Below are 13,471 nucleotides of genomic sequence, written 5' to 3'. Positions count from 1 at the left end.
CTATATCCCAGAGTGCCTGTCCCTAAGACGGTACCTTTTGTTGAAGATAAGCACCCTCGGAGTAAAACAATAATTATCTGTTAAGGAAAAAAAAAGATGTAAAATGGTCATGGATAAAGATATGATGATAAGCCTGGACTTCTACAAAGGTTCTCTAGTCTAGTGGGTGTCTGCCCAAGTCAGAATTTGACAGACTTTCCCGGACTGTGGCAGGAGGGACTGAGGCAAGTTCATTGGTTCCTGCTGTTTCCACAGGCTGAAAGTGGTCTATCTGCCTATTACCCAATGCACAGATGGACGAGACTCCTCTCAAATCCCTTGACATATGGTGCTGAATCCCATAAGTCCCACAGAGCCACTTTTGTTCAGGAATGAATGTCAAACTTTAACTGTTCAAAGGGGAGGGCAAAAAGCAGGGCATCTTACGCCACTGTGATGTTAGTCTAACTTTAGTCCCTCAAAGCTAGTCCTACTTGCCTTGTTTAATAATGGAGGAGGGAAAGGGAGAAGAGCAACTTAGAATTTTCTTAATATGATTTAACTGAAAGGAAAATTATGGAGCTTACTGATATAATTGTTAAAATTTATTTATGGTGATATTTTATTAAACTCTACTTTTAAAATTACCATTTTTTCCTATGTAAAACACAATGAAGATCATCTATGCTCCCCAGTTTTGGTAAATTTTAATTGATTTAACACTTAAAATGAAAAATTTAAAAACAAGGATTATAATATACAGAATTATATTCATTAGCTAATGATTTTAATGTCTCATTTGTCATGTGAGACAGCATTGTATTGTTGTTAAGAAAAGACTTTGGGGTCAGATGGACAAATTTTGGACCCTGACTTTATTATTATTGGTTTTAATACATGCAACAACTTGGATGAATCTCAAGAATGTTATGCTTAGTGCATAAGGCCAACCTCAAACGGTTACAGTGTGTGATTCCATTTATATGACCTTCTCAAAGTGACAAAACTATAGAGATGGAGAACAGATTAATGGTTTGTCAGGGGTAGGCAAAGTTTTGTCAGGTTGGATCAGACTCAAAAGGGTAAGCACAAGTATGGTCTTCTGTGTGATGGAACGGTTCTAAATCTTGGTTGCAGTGGTCATTAAACAAATCCATACATGAGTTCAAATTGGCTAAACACACATGCACATGTGCACACACACACACACACACACAAACGCATACAAAAAATAGTGAAACTGTAATCTAGTAAACAGCATTTCACCAATGTAAATTTCCTTGTTTTGGTATTTTACTACAGTTATAAAACATGTCACCACTGGGGACAACATCATGGTAAGAGTTCACAGGACTCTACTATTGTTGAAATTTACTGTGAGTTTATATACTTACTTTAAAATAAAAGTTAAAAATATGAAAATTATAAAACTACTGGAAATTTGAACATGAAATGAATATTTGATATGTACTGATTTATTAAGAAATTATGGTTAATTTTTAGAGATGATAGTGCTATCATGCTTATTATTTTTGATTTTAGAAATTAATAGGAAATACTTGTAGATGATAAAATGTCTGAGATTTTCTTCAAAATAATATGAAAGGTAGGGAAGGGAATGGGCATATATAGAAGCAGGGTTGACCATGAGTGGATATACTGGATGACAAGTGCATGGAGATTAATTATTCTATTTCTTCACATACTTGGAATTTTCTGTAATAAAAGTAGAATCAACAAAATAGTGATTCTTCAAGTAACTTTATTTTCAAATTGTACCACTTTGACCAACTGCAAACATCATGTCTTCAGTCAATACCATATACCAACTTATTTTCTCACATAAAACCTTCAATTCTGCTGCCAGTAATTTAATTGTCAAATCAATATGCCTTCAGTGACATCAAACACACAACTATTAGCCCGTATTACTAATGTTGCTTTATATTTCCTGCTTATATTTGGGGTTTAAATCCCATAATGATGAGAGCTCCATCAACGTCAAATGGAAGTTGTTCTCCAACCTGAGGTTTTACCAAAAACTGGAAGTTTGTGGAAAATAACTCAGCATTTCTGAAAAAAAGTGTAAATATCAACCTATTAAATTTGCTCATTACCTATTCTCTTTGTGAGATCTCGATGACTACAGACTGTATCCTGCTGCAATAACACAACAATTAAACACTAATGCTGCCATGCAGCTGTGAACCTGATACCTGTTACTTTATGGACTATGCTTACAGAATAATATTGAGGAGGCAGTTTTTAAAATACTGGAGTGTCATTCTTCCGAGGGTGACAAAATGAAATTCTAAATATTATTTCCATCACATCTTATAGTGTACAAAGAAAAAAATGCAGCCCCTAAAAAAATTGGAAGAACTCAATGATCCAAATGAAAATTCAGTCATTTGTTAATTCATATGTAGAATGACTGACCACAACAGCTATCAGAAGGTCTTTTGTTTATACAACTATTCCATTGTGATATTTACTTCCCTTCTTCTATTCTCTTGGTAACTGAGACGAAAGCACTTTACAAGCAAGTATTCTTGGACCTGAAAATGGATTGCTGTGATCTGAAATGAACTAGGTGACATTTAAGACTCAAGTGACCATCTTCATGCCAAGATTGATTACATGTGAGATGAAGACTATGAAAGATGTTGAGGAACTCCTTGGTAGAATAAAGCAGGGGAAAGGCAAAGTGTATGGGACGTTGCATGTAAGGGATTTAAAATCCAAACTGATGGGAGTTGTAGGTAAAAGGTAAAGTGCAGCCCCCAAGAAAAGGTCCAACAGTGAAACGGAAAAGGAGACAGGGAACATTTAGACTGGGACTCACTGATCCAGGCAGCAAATGCGTATTGAGCATGGCCACAGAAGGTTTAAAAGTAGACTGTGGATATGGACAGCCTGGGTGGGAATCCTAATTTTATCAACTTGTATGACTTTAGGTCATTTACTTAACCTTTCTGTACCTCAGTTTTCTTACGCATTAAATGAGCTTAATAACCCCTATAAAGCCATCAGACCAGTGCTTGACATATGGAAAGTGTCACGGATTAACCAGTATTACCATGGTCATCATTATCATTGTTGCTATTGTTTTAACATTTTATTACCAGTGTTAGGAAATGACGCATGATCAAATAACTGAGAGATGAGGGTGGCTCCGTAGTGTAGTGGTTAGCATGTCTGCTTCACATGCAGAAGGTCCTGGGTTCATGCCCCAGGTGGAGCCACGGACCATATCCCAGGTGTGCCAGGCCCCAGGAGCGCCAGGCCCCAGGTGCACGCTGCAAGCATGTGGGAGGCGATGCCCCACCTTCAGAGTTCCAATTCTTAAGGAGAAATGGCAACATCCATAGGTCAGGGGTAGAAGTGGGGGGCGGGATTAAAGAGGGGAAAAAAAACAACCGAGAGATGAATAAGACAGAGATTCCATTCTCAAGGCTCAACCTAGTGCAGTGTCTTTAAATCACGGATTTAAAGGCTGCTTCCCATTAAAAATATCTTAAATATAAATGAATCATTGCCATTAAAATTGCAGTAGGGAACTAATCAGGATATATTGTGCTGTTGTTATGTTTATTCTTTGGGTTCTAATTATCTAGTCATTAAGAACTGAGTTTGTGGCTTGGGGTAACTCAATGCTTCCTAATATTTTGCTGGAATGTTTTCATAATCAGAATGTAGGAAGTTTCCTGTCTCCGAACCAACTTTATTATCTGTGATTTCCAGTCTTTTTCCAGTCTTTTTACACTCTAATAGAAAAATATGCAAAATATTGAAGAAACTTAAACAAAAAAATAAAATCTTAACTACAAAAAAATAGGAACTGAAAAGTCCCAAATGTCTAAAAAATATGCATTAGTGACAAAAGATTTACAGATATCAGAACTTTATTCAGATACCCATAGGCTACATAGCACATCTCTATAATAGGTTCATATATAATAAGGCTTCTTTCTTAAAAGTTTAAAAAATTAACATGTTAATAAGGAAGCTTTGTGTTATTTATAGCAGAAGTTTAAATTTTGCTATAATTCTAAACAGCAACTGTTTTTAGAAAACTATGACCATTCGTCTTATTTCTTAACATTGAGACACAGAACCAAGTCTGGGATCTTCAGGAAAAAAATGTTTATGAACATCAGTGAACTATGCATTTTTTTCTTCTGTAATACAGTCTGCTATTTTTGTAAACAAAATCCAAGCAGCACATTAAGGCTATGCCTGGAACTGAGAAAAAATACCATTGGTGAATGGCTTTATGCATGGATAATAAAAGTAATAACTATCATTTATTAAACTTCTGTCACATCAGATTTCAATCAAATTTCTTAAATGAACTTGGGAGAAAACTTGAACTAGAATTAGAGGGGACTTCGACTGGTTTCCAGGCGGTAGGAAGGCAGGCAGGAACATGGAGCCCAGAACCATATTTCCTGGGGGAATAGGGAAGCAGGATCCACTATGGAGGAAGAAGTTGCAAATACTGCTCTCTTGATATGAGTAAGAGGAGTTGATGGGTCGGGACATTTAATCTCAAGATATATGGTGGTTGTCTGCCCTTGACACACAATAGCACTTGCTGGTTATGAAGATAGTCATCACTACTTGGTGAGAAATCATTACCTAACAGCAGCGGCACAGTGTCCCACTCCTATCTTCTCTGAGTGCACATGTATGCAAGCTTCTCTAGAATCCTGGAACCCTGTTAAATGAGGAGAAAGCCTAAGTAGGGGTGCCGTTGCCCTTAAGGAAGATGGAAACATGAGTGGAGAAAGGGCTCTTCAGGACGTTCATGGGACCTTGGGTAGAGCCGTGTCAGTCAGGCAAAAACAACATGGCAAGGAGAAGGAGATGGCAAGTGTGATATACCTCAGAAATTCCCTCCTTTTAGAGCCAGAGAATATAAACAGGAGGAGCCCAGATTCAGAAAAATGGATATATTATAAATGTATCTCCAACTGTAATCTTAAATTCAGGCTTTGCACAAATCCCTGTCACATAGACAGCTACCAATCCATTAGTTATTATTATAGTTTTGCCATTATGATGTTCAGACCCAATTACTTAATAATATAATGATCTAGATTTCCTTTGTGAGATCAATCTTTTTAAATGCCTGCTTTTAAACTGACTTCCCAATTACACACCTTAGTTCCCTGGTACCGGCAGATAATGGCTTGTGCAGTCTCAAGCATTCATGATAAGCACATTGCACTAGCAGAGTGATTTGTAACTTCAAAGAGGCACAGAACTGAATTACACAACTGGGAGAGAACAAGTCACTGAGCCTGGCCTGTCCTTGAGCCTCCCTAACAAAATACTGCTCATATACAATTATAAATCAGTGTGTTATTTTGAAAACTAGATCAAAAATTAGGTATCAGCTACTGCTGATAATGAGAGAGGATAAAAACTGGAGCAACCAGTAAAATTTATTACATTTAAAAGGGAAAAAAATGCTGAGTACATTAGAAAATGTAGTGTTGAAGCAATAGTTTCAACTTGTGAATTATGATGTGAATGGGCCTCCTATAGGTTATGAGGGAACAAGAAAAAGAGTTTTGAAATGACTTTAGTGGATGCTCTGTGCAAAATACACTCATCTACTTTAAAAAAAAAAAGGCAATTGAGAAAATTGGAGAGTCATTTTAATTGAGGTTCATGTAATATGTAGCTTTCAAGAGAAATACAATTCGAGAGACACAGAGTAGATAGTCCTTCATCATCATTACTTTCAATTTGTTAGAATCAGCTATGTTCATTTTTAACCTTAGTAGAGTTATAATATGCTGTAAGATTGGGTATGGTAGTGGTAAAATTTATTTCAATAGACTTACGGAAAATATATTCTATACTTATAGAATCATTGAGAGTTTAAGAGATTTATTTTAATTTTTTGTATATGTTGCCATCCTTCATGGAGGAAACGATAAGCTAGAATTTGCTCACAACATTAGAAATCTAAAAACTTAAGACATCTCTACCATAACATTAAGGGCATATTTTACCTCCAGTTACTTCTTTTATTTGACAAACATACTGAGTCTCTATGTTTATGACATATCACTAAATGGAAGACACGAAGTGTAACAAATGTTTCCTGTATGAAGTAGCTTATAATCCACTAGGGAAAATGACCCATATAGACAAATACTTATAAAAACAAAACCAATTATAATTTGAAAAATATAGCATATATCAGCAACTAAACAAATGCTATGAAAAATAAGGATCTTAGGAACTCACAAGAGAAAGGAATCCATGAGGTAGACTGGTCAAATAAGTGATGGAAATGTATACTTTAAAGAATCACTCTGACTATTCTGGGAATAGGCTATAGGTAGAAAAGATAGAAAGAGACCAGTAAAGATCCAGTAGTAATCCAGACTGAATATGTTGGTGGCTTAGCTCAAGATGGCAGTAGTAGTAATGGTGAAAAGCACTTGGATTTTGTTGATATGTTGTAGACAGCATTGACAAATTTGCTAATGGATCATATGAGGAGTGCAACAGAAACAGAAGAATCAAAGTTTGCTGGAATTTTCTTGGACTGAAAGAATGTAAGAATAAAATGGCCACTTACTGAGATGTGAGGTCTTTTAAAAGAAACATTTTGAGGAGAAATTCAAGAATCCATTTTTGAGCATGTTATGATAAAGATGAAGATTAGTATACAAATAACGATGTTGAGTAGATAATTGCTTATATGAATCCAAAGTTCAGGGAAGAGGCCTCACGTGGAAATACTATTTTTTTGTTTTCTTCAGAGCACAGACGATAAAGTCATTAGATTACTGAGATCACCTAGAAAGGGAGTGTGAGTAGAAGAAAAATCTTAGATTAAGCCCTGGGGCACTATATTGTTACAGATTAAGGAAATGGGAAAGGATAACTGAAGAAATCTGAAAAAGAGTGGTCAGTAACAGAGGAAGACATCCAAGAACGTGTGATGCACTGAGGGTGATGTGATGACAGTAGTTCAAGAGAAAAGGAAATGTGAACTGCACCAGATGATGGGCACAAGTTAAGTAAGATGAAGAGTAAGATTTTATCTTTTATTGAAAATGTGGAGAGAAGACAACAACGCAAGAGGCAATGGTTCTGGGTGCTTCATCTGAGTGGGTGTTGAAGTCATGGAGAACCATGCCAGAGATGATGCAGAAAAGAGTGGCATTGAACTAGTCCCTAAGAGGGAGCTATTACAGTGTCTTTAAAATGACTGTATCAAGGAAGAGTAGAGGTGGGATAGTCTGGTGACATGAACTTCAAAGCTGGCATTGGGTGAAGACAATGAAAGATGTAGAGTGGCAATAATGAGGAGGTACCTGCCCAACACCAGGCTCAGTGACCTGTGGAGTCCTGAGGATGGCAGGACGTTTAGTAACCCTTCTCTGAGGATTTAAATGTCTGTCATACCCAACCAAACACTCCCCCATGGATATTTAAATGATCCTAAGAGGGGTATTATGGTTGCTGGTTGAAAACCACTGAACATAGTACCAAAGCTCATTTTCTTCCCTTTTTTGGCACTGCCTCAACTATATAATCTTTTCAAACTTGTAAATTTTTATATGCATTTATACTAAGATTATTTTTACATAGCCTCAACAGTCCATTTTAATGGGGTTGGCATGGCTTTCAGGAGATTTTCCTTCACCTAGTGATGTGTAAGACTTCTATTTTATTGATTTATGTTTTTAGCCACGGACTCCTTTGCTTAAACAAGTTATATAGAAGCATAAATGAAAGCATAAAACAGATGAGAGATTCTATGTTCAAATATTAAGGGATTGTGTGTGGGTTTTGTGGGGAGAAGGGTAGGAGATGGTTGCGGAAGAGAATAGAGGTAGCAGGTTTTAAAAATAAACTTTAATACAAATAGAAGTAAAGAATAAGACTTTATCTTTTATTGAAAATGTGGAGAGAAGACAACAACTCAAGAGGCAATGGTTCTGGGTATTTTTCTGATAGAAAGATTCCAGGCCCCAGGGTGTAATGACTGGTATTTATAGAAATTATCTCTTCCTTTATGTGGTATTCCTTAAATTATACTGCCTATTAGGGTATCCATTCTGCAAACATCTGGTAAAGCTAATGTTGGAAATGACTCTAATGGAACGGGGATATTTAATAGCTTCCCAGTGCTTCTGGTATTGAAAGTATAGCTCACAGATATGTGTTCTTTAGTCTTCCACAGATCAAAATAGCCTGAATCTGAAATTCACACAACACCAAGTTAGAGCAGAGATGAAAACAGGGGTGTCTCTGTTGAAATGGAGTTAGTAGGTGACAAAGACTCCCTCCTTGACCAAAGTTTAGACAGATTCCTCTTTGCCATCTTCTCAGCTAAGACTTGACCCTTGGGCTCCCACATTCATCCTTGCCAAGTCCAATCCTAGCAAGAATTCTGCTAAACTAGTTTAGAGAGAATCCCCACCCTCAATATCTGATAATCTATGTGTGCTTTCAATAAGAATCCTGTTAAATCGGTTTAGCAAGAATCCCCCATCCTTGATGTCTCCATCTACTTGCCCCGTCACCTTGCTCTTTGTCTATCAATTCCCACTTGCCCTTGTATTTGCAATTGAGCTCAGTTCTATACTGAATTTCCTTTTCCTCTACTGCAATAGTTTCTGAATAAAATCTGTCATCACTTCAACTAGTGTCTGGCTCTGATTCTCTTAAACAGAAGAGAGGCAATAGCTGAGATATTGTACCTAAATGGACATGCTACCAACTACAAACTGCCAAGTCCAATAACCTGCTTCATCCTTCACTGATTGTGTAAATATGTGTGCTTGTGTGTATGTGTGTGTGAGTGTGTTTTCAAGTAAATTGGAATATTTACTTTATAGTACCATTATAAAAATTAAATTAAGTGATTTTATACATGCTAAACATCTAGCAGGCATGCAACAAAGATTTACTATTATTATTACATGGTCCATAGGTAGGGAAAGCAAGGGAATAAGAAAATTGTGGTGATTATGAATAATCACATAAGGAGGCTCATATCTTCAATTTGGTACAGCTCTGAATTTTACTGATAACAAATTATTTTCAGTTCTTTCTTTATTAAAAAAAATCATTAAGAAGGGTAAATGGGCTACTTTCACACTTTGCACTCCATTATCTGTTTATCTTCAGTCTTCAGAACACATTACAGCCCTAATCATCATGCCTAAAATTATCCCTTGACAAACTTTGGTCCTTTTTCATAATGAAAACATGTAAAAGTTAAATGTATTTCTTAAACAGCCTTCCTCAGCCCTTTCTCTCTCCTCCTCTTCTGGGGACCTTGATGTTTTAAAGATCATTTAATTTAGGAGATAGACTAGCCACCACCATGCCCAGTAAACAAGAAATAATCTGACTATGAAATAATCAGAGTATGGGGGTCTTTTCTAATCAAAATTTATTTTATTCTTGATCCTCCAAGAAAAGAGAGATGTTGATTTGGTTCATGGGGAAGCTGATCAAATCCTGAAAATGATTAGGTTAGCCTATTTTTCTATACCATCCTGTATCTCATACACTCCCCACTAGTTTTTAGTCTTCAGAGTGACTTGAGATTTCTAATACTTAGGTACAGCCTCCCCAGGGCTGGAAAGTAAGCTGGATATATTCGGTAGCTTATTTACATCATGGGGAGCAGGTCATTTCCCATTGCCCCAGAAATTTCATCAGTAAGGAGAAAGTAAATTCTCTCCTTTTGAAGCTCAGTTATGTTACCTATCATAATCTGAGCCTTGCCACTGAAGGAATCCAGAGAGTTTATTGATTTAAAAAAGCCTTAAAATACCCAATAAGTATACTCCATTGTAGCACGCCTACACAATCTTTAACACTTTCCTCATTGAAAGGTGGGTCCTGTGTTCCCTTTCTTAATTGTAACCAATATGACATGGCTGAAGCAATGTTGCCTAACTTCTGTATTTAGGTCAGAAAATGCCCTGCATCTTCCACCTGATTCTCTTGGGATACACACTCTATGGGACGCCAGTCATGTAGAAAACACAACTACCTGAGACATACATAACAGAGACTATATGTGGGCACTAATGTTGACAGCACAAGCTGAGCTGCCAGCCAACAACCAGCATAAACTGACAGTCATGAGTTAGCCATTTTAATGGTTCAGCTTAGTCAAACCTTAAGATAACTGTGGACATGATCAGCATGTGATTGCAACTGTATGAGAGAACCTCAACTATTAAAATGTACCAAAAATGCATCCTAAACCTATATACCAAATGTAGTTAATGAGGAAAATTCCATTTGCTATTAAATATTTTTTAAAAATCCACCCATATTAATATGTATAAGGTCTGCATTATTACATTCTCAAAACAAAAATTATATAAAATTAAAGTTTTTATTAAATATTCTGTTGACATTTTTGGATTACTTATTAATTCTAAGTAATTCACTCAATAGAAAGGAATCATCAGAGTTCAGGGTAGAAGAATCAAGTTTTAGTTCATATTCTGAATTCATTTTACATGTATGATTTAATATTATAGTATTCATTTCTTAATTTTTAAAATTTATTTATTTTTATTATGGTGACATTGGTTAACAAAATCCAGTAAGTTTCAGGTGTATAATTCAACAGTACAGGATTCTTGATAAATGGATTCATACTCCTAGGGAAATATTTATTGAAAATTAATGAAGTAAGTCTATTTCATATTTCTTTTGAGACTCTTTTTAAAATTAACACTTGTGAAAGCACACCAGAACAAAATATAAAAATTTCTTCTAATTTGAAACAAACACCTAATAGTATATTAGAGATATTCATTAAAAATAAACTCAGCCATTAAGTACATATGAAACACAATTGTTTCTTTTTACTTTCTTCCATACGAATATTTTTCATTCTCTTAAAAAAAAAAAAATACCAGGGCATAAAGAAAGCAGACCTTATTACATTAGAAACTGAATCTTATGTCACATATTTTCCAGTGGTAGCCATCACCAAATTACCACAAAGACATTAAAAACATCAAGATACTCATTGAAAATACAAAATTAAACCAAATGCCAATCTGAAAAAAATTAATTTGTAAGCAATTGTCTTAGTGTTTTCAAAAGGCCTAGGGAATGTAGAAAGGTAGTCTGGAAACCAAACTGGAATTGGATTGAGAAGAAATGAATAAATATGGGGGAATAAAGAAAGCAAGGCCTGAGCTCTTAATTTATTACTCTGAGAAGCTGAGCAAGACCTAGAATCAATATCATCACTTTTATCGTAGGAAATAGTGTGTTTAGCATATCTGTAAAATAGTAACATTAGTATTACAACTACTACAGTAGAATCTACTGAAATTAGGATGATAGCTAAAAAATTGAAAGTCTTATTGTCATTTGAATTAAATTGTATATTCAGTAGGATGTGACATATCCTTGTTCTTCCTCACTCTCTTTCTGTCCCAAAATACCTATGTTCTTTGTCTCCAATTAACTAACTACAGACAGAGTTTCCAATCATTTAAAAACAATTTAGACTAATGAATTTTTTTTCAACTTAGAAATAATCATGATGGTATTCTTGCAGAAAACTGATACATTTCATTTTAGATATTTAAGAATTTTCTTTTGTGAGCGTCATCTAGAATTTTAAGACTTGTGTTAATTGTAATCTCTTATAACTGATGACTAAATTACTTAATTGTATCTGTCAAAAGCAATCACAAGTGAGGCAACAGAGGATAGAATTGTGTTATTTCAATAAAAATTATTTGGTTGCTCTGTTTCATCAAATTACATGCAGGATGATATTACAGGATGATTAATTAACAAGGACACAAATATAATAGCTCAATTACTCTGAACTCTATGGATTATTTTCTACAACCAAAAAAGAACAAAGAAAATTTTACTGGTTTAAAGGCCCATAAAAGTTATGAAATCAGTTTAATTTATTATATTTTAGGTGGAATCTATATTAAATATGTGTAGTTCATTTTTACCTACACTAGACACTTGTAATGGAGAATATCTAAAGTAGACTCCTCACAGCAAAGGCTCTGGGCAAACCCCAAGTGTTATGTAGGCCAAATGAACACACAGAACCAAATGAAGGAAAATCAATTTCCTACCCAAGAGGCAAGTATCTCAGAGTAAACAAGTGAAATAGTACAATCTACTGCCTTCTGAACAAGTAGAAATTCATTTTTGCGCTCCTGATTACAAAGGGAATATTTTCAATCTGACCAAACTGGGAAAGTTATTCAGAACATTTCATCAATTAGTGGAGGAGCAGAGCTCTCGTTCATGCCTTTAACTGTGTTTCTTTGGAGCTAATTAACCCATTTAAAAATCCTGTTATTTGCAACAGTCTACTTTGAAAAATTCCATACATATAGATGTAACGGCTTTGTCCAGTAAATAAGGATAAGAATTGTCACAACATAAGAATTGCCACAACATGAAACAAACATATAGCTGCTCTTTTAAAAACGTTTTTAAAAGTTTTACAAAATCTCTGATCAGAAATAGTAATTAATTATATGTGCCAGTATTCCCCAGAAACCCAAGAAATATACCAAGGCTCTCTTTTTTCCTAAGTGTACTTCAAGGCCAATTTATATTCAACAATTACTGAGGGCATCACCAATTTGTTTGTTACTTATTGTGGAAACAAATGTGCTTAGAGATATTCATTCTTTCTATGTATATTTATTAAGCATCTCTTTCCATGCTTGGCACTGTGCTGGTTGTTGGGGATACAGTGGTTGAATCAGTTATTACAGTTAAAATTTCACATTTTTGTATGATGTATAATTAATGCATTGATTGAATGTATTAATTAATGAATGATAAAATAAAATAGTGACTAAAAGCAACATGACCCCTTATCGAATGGAGGGGTGACACTATTTCTTAGATTTAAACGTTCAACTCACATAGGAGAACTTATGTTTTTTTTGCTTTTGCACAACCTGGGTGAGGTGATTTTAAATCTCCTTATTCTGCTTTTCAAATGTTTCTAGATGCCCTAGAAATTTATAGTGACTGTCTTACAATGCAATATTTAGAATGCATCTTTTATTGATATGTCTCTGAGCAGCAGTGTTGTAGCTGCATGCTTCAAAATATTCTGATTTTTCTTCCGTATTGTTATGGCCATTTTTTCCCAAATGTTAATGATTTTTACATAACTAAGTTCTTCCTTATGGATAAGAACTAACTGCAGAGGGCAGTAACTACTCTGAGTATAAACCCATCAGTGAGACAGTTAATTTAAGCAAGGAGACCAATATGGATAATAGCCGTCATTGCTGTCTTGCTTCCTGACATTTTTCGTCATCAGCATAAGGTCTCGTGTCCTGTCAAGTGACCTCAAATGTAATTGCTTTTCTTATTTCTTAACCCAAACAAATGGAGTTGTTACCACAAAAAAAAAAATAGTATGCCTTGTGTCTATTAATATATTTTGCATGTTCTAAATATTATCCATTATTTTTGA

At 35.1% G+C, this 13,471-nt stretch overlaps 1 non-coding gene across 1 annotated transcript; it reads left to right on the top strand.

Annotated features, from left to right (window-relative positions):
• The first annotated feature begins 3,150 nt into the window (after positions 1-3,150).
• TRNAV-CAC (transfer RNA valine (anticodon CAC)) lies at positions 3,151-3,224 on the top strand. The gene has a single exon. It is a non-coding gene; the product is annotated as a tRNA-Val (tRNA).
• Positions 3,225-13,471: the final 10,247 nt, after the last annotated feature.

Source organism: Pteropus medius, unplaced genomic scaffold (assembly GCF_902729225.1).
Source record: "Pteropus medius unplaced genomic scaffold, Ma_sr-lr_union100, whole genome shotgun sequence".
Lineage (NCBI taxonomy): Eukaryota > Metazoa > Chordata > Mammalia > Chiroptera > Pteropodidae > Pteropus > Pteropus medius.
The sequence above is the reverse complement of the archived record's forward strand: the minus strand, read 5'-3'. Positions and strand labels throughout refer to the sequence as shown.